Source organism: Lytechinus pictus, chromosome 8, assembly GCF_037042905.1.
Source record: "Lytechinus pictus isolate F3 Inbred chromosome 8, Lp3.0, whole genome shotgun sequence".
NCBI classification, from domain to species: domain Eukaryota; kingdom Metazoa; phylum Echinodermata; class Echinoidea; order Temnopleuroida; family Toxopneustidae; genus Lytechinus; species Lytechinus pictus.
Window position 1 is genome coordinate 32,957,158 of NC_087252.1, and position 10,142 is coordinate 32,967,299.

General features: G+C 36.3%; 1 long non-coding RNA gene across 1 annotated transcript; it reads left to right on the forward strand.

Moving 5' to 3' along the window:
* The first annotated feature begins 243 nt into the window (after positions 1–243).
* Positions 244–4,357, forward strand: LOC129266667 (uncharacterized). Its single transcript, XR_010294499.1, has 3 exons — positions 244–460; positions 2,855–2,958; positions 3,535–4,357. It is a non-coding gene; the product is annotated as an uncharacterized LOC129266667 (long non-coding RNA).
* The last annotated feature ends 5,785 nt before the right edge of the window (positions 4,358–10,142 follow it).

Below are 10,142 nucleotides of genomic sequence, written 5' to 3' on the forward strand. Positions count from 1 at the left end.
GTGGAGGGGGTTGAATGTTGGTGTGTATGTACATATTTTGGTCTTGGGGTAAAGATGTGCAAGACACATTTTTTGCATGTGTTGGAAATTGTGTTGCCATGGTAACAGTGTATTATGGCAAAAATAAGGTACAAATCTTGCAGTTAGAACTACTTCCTCTGTTTTCATCAGATTCTCATGAAATTTTGCACACACATTGGTCTTGAGGTGAAGATGTCTAATGGGGTGTTGCAAGAAAGTTACGTTGCAATTGATTGCAAATCGACTGCAACTTTGCAGCCGATCCCGATCGACTGCAACTAGCAATCAATCGCCAATTTGCGTTGCAAGAAAAAGGCTTGCGATTGAACGCAAGTTGCAGCTGATTTGCAGACGATTTGCAGCTGTAAACAGGGTCTGCAGCACAAGACTAGCTGATGAAGCAAAATAATCCTTGCAATAATCGTGATTGTGGAAGAGAGTAAGTAGAAAATATTCATTTTTCACTGCTTTCTTTCTCCATTATGTATGTTTTCAGAGAATTTATATGTTTTAGACCTATGCCAGGGAAAAAATTATTTTGTAAAATGTGAAAATGTATCTTTATCGCCAGTCGAAATTTCACCTTCAAATTTTTTTTTACCACACAGTTTAAACCCAGTCCCACACTTGACTTTTTGTGTCGGTAATGCACTGTTGTACCAACAACACGGCAGGACATTCCCGGTGCAGTGCTGTTAAAAATCACCCTGAAGCAAGTAAATTTGTAGGCTCTAATTATGTATGAAACATCGAAAATGACCTTAAAAGATTATTATTGTTCATATTTGAAATGATTTTTAAGTTATATAAGTTTCAACGGCTAATAACCATCCAGTAAATGGATTCAATGCAGTCGAATGGCCACAAGCACAACTTTTGAGAAACACTCGACAGAAAGCAATTTTTTGTTTTTAACTTAAAGGATTTTTAATCTAACGTTAGGCTTTAAATCAAAGACTTCCATTATTAGATCCTCTCCATTAGTCTCTCTTTTTTAAGAGTCTGTCTAACCTCCCTTTTTATGACTTTCCTTTGCCTGGCCTGGGATAGAATGAAAATTTTGCTCTTGACTTTGGAGGAATTGTTTAGATTTATTTAATATTATTTTATTTATTTATTCCTTTATTTTTAATTTTTTGGAGGGGGGGGGAGGGGGTTCTCCACATTTTTCGCCAGGCCCAAAAAAAACAACAAAGGTATAGGGGGTCTACATGTAGGCCTATATTATTAATTATTTTTAAAGATGTTATTGGGCTATTAAACCTATTGGCCACATCTGCCACATTCTTTGGGAAGTTTTAACATTGAACAGGGAGTTGCCCGCCCGGGGCTCTTTTTAAAATTTCTTACGGGCAGATTGCACAAGAGGTTCTTTGCAAGGACAGTCTATTTGTGTCGTTGATTTGTAATGATGTGCCGTATGAGTCACATTTTTAATATCCATCACATATAAATATAAAAAGATATAGGGCCTACATGTAAGCCTAAATAAATCTATTTTTTAGATTCAATATGTAGGTCTACTATGCCGGGGGGAAGGTACTTAGATTTGGTTTGGACAAAGGTGTGCGGCTGAAGGTTTGAAACCCGTACCCATATTTACAGGTCATTTCGGCTAAAAAGGTACCCATTATTAGGGATTCATTACAGGGGCGGATCCAGGATTTCCACAAGGGGGGGGGGGCACATTTTCGCCTGGAAAACTTGACAAGCAAAAAAAAAAGAAAAAAGTTATCGCCCAAAATGTAAGGTAATTTTGTATTTGCACCAAAGACAAGAGTAGAATATGGACCCATGTTTAAGGCCAGTATCTAAAAATTGGGCCATGTTTAGGGATTTTCCAGCATAAAATCATACCCCATGTTTAGGGATTTCTTCCAAAAAGGCGACCCATTCCAGCGGCACATCCCCATATGCATTATTTTGTGAGTCCCCCCCCCCCCGGGCTACTATTTAACTGACTCTAGTCTTAACTTGATTTTTATGCAAGCACATGAGGTGCTATATAGATGACAGATTTTTTTTTCACTTTAAATTGTTTAATGGATGATTACAATGCTTTTCCAGGTGCTTACAGTAAAAGGGTGTCTCATATGGTGCATCATTATCATTTTATTAATATTGAATGCATAATCATGATTTTTTTTTTACATCCTTTTACATCAAGCACAATACTCTGGGGGGGGGGGGGCATATGGTCCCCCTTCACATTTTTCAGAATAAATCTGCCACTCAAAATTTTATTACCGCACCACTGACTGGCGTTTTACTTTTAAGTCTCGCGCAACTTTTGAGACCAAATTTGCAATTCCCAGGTACAGGGTCAGGAAATTTTGCAACATTGTGTTTGTTTAAGTACATGTCAGACAAAAACATGATTACATGTAAAAAGTTAATTGGGTAATTTTTTTTATTGACAATAATAATTTAATGTCACTGATGAACTTTGTCTTGAAAATAACAAAAAAAAAATACATTTAAGAAGTTAAGAAAAAATATTTAAAAAAAAACATGAAAGGATTTTTTTTATACCAGATTTTTTAAAGTAAAGTTGTTAGGAATGCTCTAGAAAGGAATATGAACACCAAAGTTGAGCATTCTATTACAAGCTTTTTTTAGTAAATTAAAGCAAAAGGTATGATTCATAATTTTTTTATTGTGCCGCCCATAGCTGAGGAACCATAGTACCCCTCCCCAGGACAGAAGTGACTTTAATCAAAACACCCTGGGACTACTATAATGATTAACACACTGGCAACTGAGCTTAACTTGTATATTAATTTCATGAACATGTTTTATCTCTTTGCTTTTTGCTTTTAATTGCTTACTACAGTTATGACAAGGAAGTCTGGAATAAACCGAACCACCATAACTGTGTCTGCTACCATGTGTGTTCTTGCAACCAGCTGATTGATTCATTTTATCAACTCTTGAATGGTAGGTTACATGTAAACTGTATTATTATTAATAATTCACCATGATTGTAATGCGGATGGGGGTGAAATCTGTACACATTGACCAAAGGATAATGCAAAATGAAAAAAAGGCAAACACAAATCTCTATCTTGACTGGACTTCTCAGCAATGAAGACATCCCATTGATGGGGGGGGGGGGGGAGGGGAGGGGGCGGTTGTTGTGCTCATCCAAGGTGTACTGTATGAAAGTGTGTATTTTGCTTTCATTGATTTAATTTATTGCATATTTTAATTTCCATGATTCATTTATTTGGGGAAAAACAATCAGTTCACACTTTTTTAGATTACATCATGGCAAATTGCCAATTACTATGGTCTCAGGAGTAAGCCACTTTCCCTCTATCATATCATCATGTCGGTGCAAACAACGCCCTTACCAGCAGGCATAGGGGCATTTCTGCACCAATGGGGTGCACAAAAATGTTTTGCTAAGGGCGTTTTTGCACTGAAAGGACAAAATTTGAACTAACCCAAGCTACACGTATGTATAGTTATGGGCTTGCATTATTTCCTATATTATTATTTTTTTATGGACAGGTTGATTATCAGAACTGAATTCAGAGCTGCTCCTGTCTGTAGTAAGATCATTTAGAGTGGACTTCAGAATGAGGGCGTTGCTTGTTTAAAATCTTCACTCCATGAAGCTCTCCAAATTCATCTCAAATTAGACTGCTTCTGGAAACCAGATTTGTTCCTTCAAGCAGAGACGCTTGTGGCTTTCCTGACTGGACTTCTATGGATTCTTCATGCCAACCTTAAGGACTGTGGTCTTCTGCATGATACGTCAATTTCAAACAAGACATTCTGTGGTGAAACACTTGGATGTAGATGATATGAAATTTTATTTCATATAACTGAATCTCAGAAGTAATTCCTCGGGAGCAAGAAACATTGAAAAATAAAAATAAAAGGTCCATCAATAATGAATGTCTTGAGCAGTGTTCTTTTTTGTGCACAGATCAATGGATCTTTTCAAGTCCAAGCAGGGATGTAGTCAATGCTGACCTCGGGGCAACATTTTGCTGGCCTTGGTCCGAGTCACTGTACAGAATCTATGGGAAGTTCTCTCAAGCTGCCTCATGACTCGGAAGAATCAGCCTCGACCTCATCCCTGTATGCAAGTGTGATATATATCTACGATGCAATCTTATGATTAAAGAGAGCTTCAGATTTTGAAGTGTAGCAATCTCCTGAAATGTATGTTTTATTTGAAAATCAAACTAAAATAACTTAATTGGGCATGTTATTCATTATGATATGTATGAATGAAAGCATTTAAGCAATTTAGTGCTCTTGCAAAATAAATTCTGAGTTGTATTTACTGCAAACCCTCAGATATATTTATAAGCATTTGCCAGTGCATGAAGTGTTTTAATAAAGAGTGGCTTTTGTGCCTATGGAGAGTTATTATTTCTTCGACATTTCTTCATACAAATTATTTCAGAAATCACAATTTGAATATTCCATGACCTCTGATAACAAGAGCAGAATATTTTTGGTGATTGACACACTTTAAAATGATATTAGGAGAGAATGTACTGAAATTGTGTGAAAATAATGGCATAATTGCTGAAGAGGCCTATAAAGATTGAAAATAACATTATTTCAAGTTTTTCTTGAAAAAAACCCATGGAAAATTGAAAATGGCATAATTTACACAAGTTTTCAAAACAAAATACAAAAAAAAAATTTTTTGCAGAATTTTTAGTACACAAGCCTATGGACAATCAATTGAACGTAAATCGAACGCAAATTTTGCGCGTCCTCCAAAATCTCACATAAGTTACGTTCGATTTGCAATCAATCGCAAAGCTTGCGCTTGATCTACGTTCAATTGATCAAACGCAACTTCTTCTTGCAACAGGATTGAACGTAACTTGCGTTCAATTGCAGATTTGCGTTTAATCGGAGGACTTACGCTCAATTTTGGGAGTTGCGTTCGATTTGCGTTCAATCGCAAGTTTCTTGCAACACCCCATAAGACACATTTTTGTGTGTCTTTCGGAAATTTTGTTGCCATGGTAACAACAAAACATTTGGTGAAAATTGGGAAAAAAACCTTACATTTCAAACTGCTTCATCAGTTTTCAATCAATTCACATGAAATTTGGCACACACATTGGTATTAAAGTAAAGATGTACAAGGCATTTTTGTGTGTGTTTCAGAAATTGTGTTGCCATGGTAACAACATATTATATGACAAAATTTAGGTAAAAACCTTGCAATTTGAACTACTTCTGAATCATCAGTTTCAAACCAATTCTCATGCATGAAATATGGCTCACACATTGGCCTTGAGATAAAGATGTGCAAGAACCTTTTTTTTTTTGCATTTGTCAGAGAGTGCATTGCCTTGATAACCACATATAGCCAGAAAAAAATGCAGGGAAAACTCACCAATTGTGGATCAATCTACTTCTCTGTTTTCAGCCTGTGCTCAGAAAAGTTTACACAAATATTAATTTTGGGTAAAGATTCATATTCAGTGTTAAAGGGGAATCCAGCCTTGGTCATAAAATGTTGTGTGGAAAAGGAGAAAAATAAGAATGTTGAAAGTTTGAAAGCAATCGGATAAGCAAAATAAAGTTATGGCTGCTTTAAAATTAAGATCCCTAAGGCTACTAGTATGTAGATTTCAAATTGACAATGGGTAAGTAAATTATGACAAGGGGCGAGGCTGCAAGGACAACTTTCCCATTGGCCTTGTACTTTGATTTTTGGTTTTCTCCTAAATTCCATTGGGGCCGTAATATAAACCTGTTAGTATAATGTTTTATGTCCTCATGAAAGAAAGATACAATTTGAAGTAAAACTTTTGAAAAAGACATTTTAGTCCATTAATTATTTCTGTACATGGAAGAGTGGTCCTTCCCTTACATCATTATGACATCACATATGCGGCCAATTTGAAGTCTTCATGGGTATATAGTGATTACCAATGTTTACAACTTTTATATATTCACAACTTTCTTATGGTTTGTCCGATATTGTTCAAACTTTGACCTATTGTCTGATTTTTCCTTTTCCTCTAAAAACAAATGTTTATTTGGGTTGGATTCCCCTTTAACATCATAAGATAGCGCAGGGTATTCATGGTATTAATCACCTTCAATAATATTTATAGGTTTTTTTTTTTGGGGGGGGGGCGGAGGAGGTCCTTAAAAACTGACAACATAAAAATATAGAAGGTTAAAGGCCATGGCCATTAGGAACTTAAACACTCTTAAAGAAAGCACCCCTTCCATTTTTTTTTTTTGGGGGGGGGGGGGCTTTAGAAAATTGCCACATAAAGAGTAAAAGGAAATAATTACAACTAGGAACTGACCCCCCCCCCAAAAAAAAAAAGGGGGGGAGAAAAATCCTTTACACTTCAGCGTATTAATTTAAAGCCTAAAACATTCTGGTTTTGATAAAAGATCATTTCCGGTGCCCAATTAATCAACGTTTTATTTATCTCCTACTCAGTATTTGTTCATTTCAGTTCTTACTCTGACTTTCTTACATCACTTTTTGCACTTCTTGCACTTTAGAGCTTTACCATACCTTCTTGTTTTGTTTCCTCTCCCCCCCCCCCCCATGGTTTTTGCCTCCGACGAAGATTCTGCTAGGATCGAAAGCTTAGGCCCCTTTTTGACTTTCTAATTTACTCCATTGGCTCTCTTTTTTTAGATAAGCAGTTTTCAGCAGCTTCTTTTTGCTATTTTAATTCATTATTATCTAGCAACAATTATTCCATTTTGAATGCTTACACCTACACTGAAATATAATACCATGACATTTATTCTTTTCTTCATAATCTTTTAAACTCTATTTTGGCTACACTCTGTCCTAAATAATACTATTAGCTATATTTAATGTCTAGTTTAAAGAATTGAAGAAATGGCTGTCATGATATTATATTTTGGTAAAGGTGCATCAAATTCATAGTTGCAGCATTCAGAATGGAATAACTGTTGCTTTAAAAAAAAATGGATTTAGTTGTTTTCCGAAAATCCTCTGTGAAAATTTTAGTTATATCACTGAGTTTTCCCATTCCTGCAGTTACCACCATCTGAAAGGGATATGACTAGAATATATGTAGAGAAATAAAAGTAATCATTTGCTCAATGAACAGTGAATACGTTCGTCCTTACTCCAATGGAAAATTATTTGCATTTTTTGTGACAGTCAGATCTTGCATCCAACAATTTTGCTACTGAAACATAATATTCATTTTTTGACAATTGGAGATGTAGGATGTATAAAGCAGGGGCTGTCACAGAAATATACTGAAAAAATTAAATGAAAGAAAATAGAAGGCAAAAATTTATTGTGCACATATACATATTTTTGATATGGTATGTTATTGAGTCATGGATTTGCAAGTGAATTTCTAAAACAAGTGCAGAGATTTTTGTATATATATATTTCTATAATTAGTTGTATGATTAAAGGTACACTTCATAAAATGTCAGAGAAAATATACTTGGAGAGATAGAGGGTAAAAAAAGGAGAGAGGAAACATTAGATGGTATGGTGAAGCTCAAAATCAAGAGTGATGTGATATAGTTAAAAAGAAAGAGTAGGAATGGAATATGAATAAAAGACTGAGTAGGAGAATATAAATAAACAATGATTAATTGGCTACTGTAAACAATTTTTTACCAAAGCAGAATGCATTAAACATCAAATGAATGGTCTGAACTCTGAAGTGCAAATGACTCTTCTTACCTTTTAATGGGGGGGGGGCAGTTTTCAGCCCCCTATTTTTTCAGGGGGGGGGTTAAGTTCCTAGTCATAATCCTTTAACTTTAACTTTTATGAGGTCATTTTCTAAAGACCCCCCCCCCCCCAAAAAAAGGGAGTAATGTCTCGCTTTAAAATACAAAGACCCCTGAGGGGCAAAGGCGTAGACTGGTTGAGCATGGGGAGATAGAAGTGGTATGGGGAGGGGTGCACATCTTGGGGAGGTGGAACTAAGGTTTGGAAAATTAGCCGTTGAAAGTAGAAGGGGTACACATTTTGTTTTGCTTGCCAGTGTTGGAACTCCTTTGCCACAGCGGAAGGTTTCACATTCACCCAGTGTACCCCCAGCCTATGCCCTTGAGGGGTTTTATTTCAAGAGTGTTAATGGACACCGCCTTTAACCTTTATTTTGATGTCAGATTTTAAGGACCAATCCCGCTCCTCCCCCAAAACCTAGAAATATTACTGAAGGTGACTCATATATTTTAATGCAGTTTAGAATTTAATATGAATCTTTACCCAAAGATGAATATTTCTTCCAACTTTTATGAGCACTGACTAAAAAAAGGGGAAGTCGTTTGATCCACAATGAGTTTTCCTGCATTTCTGGCTATCATATGTGGTTACCATGGCAATATACTCTCTGACAAATGCACACAAAAAATGGTTCCTGCACATCTTTACCTCAAGGCAAATGTATGAGCCAAATTTCATGAGAAATGGTTCAAAACTGATGAAGTTGTTCAAATTGCAAGGTTTTTACCTAAATTTTGCCATATAATATGTTGTTACCATGGCAACACAATTTCTGAAACACATACAAAAAGTGCCTTGTACATCTTTACTCTAATACCAATGTGTGTGTCAAATTTCATGAGAATTGATTTAAAACTGATGAAGCAGTTTGAATTGTAATTTTTTCCCCAATTTTCACCAAATAATATGTTGTTACCATGGCAACAAGATTTTTGAAAGACACACAAAATGTGTCTTAGACATCTTCACCTCAAGACCAATGTGTGTGCCAAATATCATGAGAATCGGATGACAACAGAGGAAGTTGTTCTAACTGCAAGATTTGTACCTTATTTTTGCCATAATACACTGTTACCATGGCAACACAATTTCCAACACATGCAAAAAATGTGTCTTGCACATCTTTACCCCAAGACCAAAATATGTACATACACACCAACATTCAACCCCCTCCATCGCCACCCTTCGGCTTGTTTAGCATCTGCATTCAGATATTTAGTGCATCGAGATGTGAGGACAAACAGAATATTTGGTCAAAAAGGGTCTGAATTCAAGAACTAAACCAATGCAAAATAATGCACTGCTATTGAGTTTTGCACTAGCGCTAGTCTATATATCAGACCAATCTAAACTCATAAATTTTGACATTTTCACCCATTTTTTCACTGTTCCTGCAGCCAGATTTTTTGGAGCATACCCCATTTTTAATTCTCATACATAAACAAAGGTCTGGAGAAAAAATAATGCTTTTGTCCACCGTGTCCACATAATTCCGCTAACAGACCAGACTATATGGCCTTACGCAGAAATTTCCGGGGGGGGGGGAGTATGACGCGCGTAAACTTTCTGAAAAAAATCTTGAAAAAGCGAAGCGACCAAGCTTGTCATTTTTTAGCTTGGTCGCGTCGCTGTCTCGCATTCAAGATTTTTTTTAGAAAGTTTACGCGCGTCCTGTTCCCCCCCTCGGAAACAAATTCTGCATAAGGCCATGATGATAATGTGATAAAAATAATGAAAATGAAAAGTATATATAAATCAATGGTGCCATATGCTCTTTTTCAGCATGGCCGTTCACAGAATTTCTTTCGGGATATGGGGATAGACGCGCGTAAACGCTCTCAAGTTGAAAGCGAGACAGCGAAGCGACCAAGCTTGTCATTTTGGCTTGGTCGCGTAGTTGTCTCGCTTTCAAGGTTTTTTTTATAGAAAGTTTACGCGCGTCATGCTACCCCCCCCCCCCTGAAAAAATTATGCGTGAGGCCATGGTGATAATGAGAAAAAAAATATAAAAATAATGAAAATAAAAAGTATATATAAATCAATATGCCAGGCTCTTTTGAGCATGGCCGTACACAGAATTTCTTTCGGGGGGGGGGGGAGCATGCGTGTAAACTCGTTTTCAAGTTGAAAGCGACACAGCGAAGCGACCAAGCTTGTCATTTGGGCACTTTTTGGAGTTTTAAAAGTGAAATATGAAGGCTTTCGTGCACACTTTTGATGAATTTTGTGAAAATTTTCAATAGAAAAATAAGTTTTCAAAAATTTAGGGGTCATCATGCCCCCGTATTGTCGTTGCGAGCATTTTTGGGAAAAATTAACTTAACAAAAACAAAACAAAAAAATTATAGAAAGTAGAAGGGCCTGATGCACTTAACTCACTCTC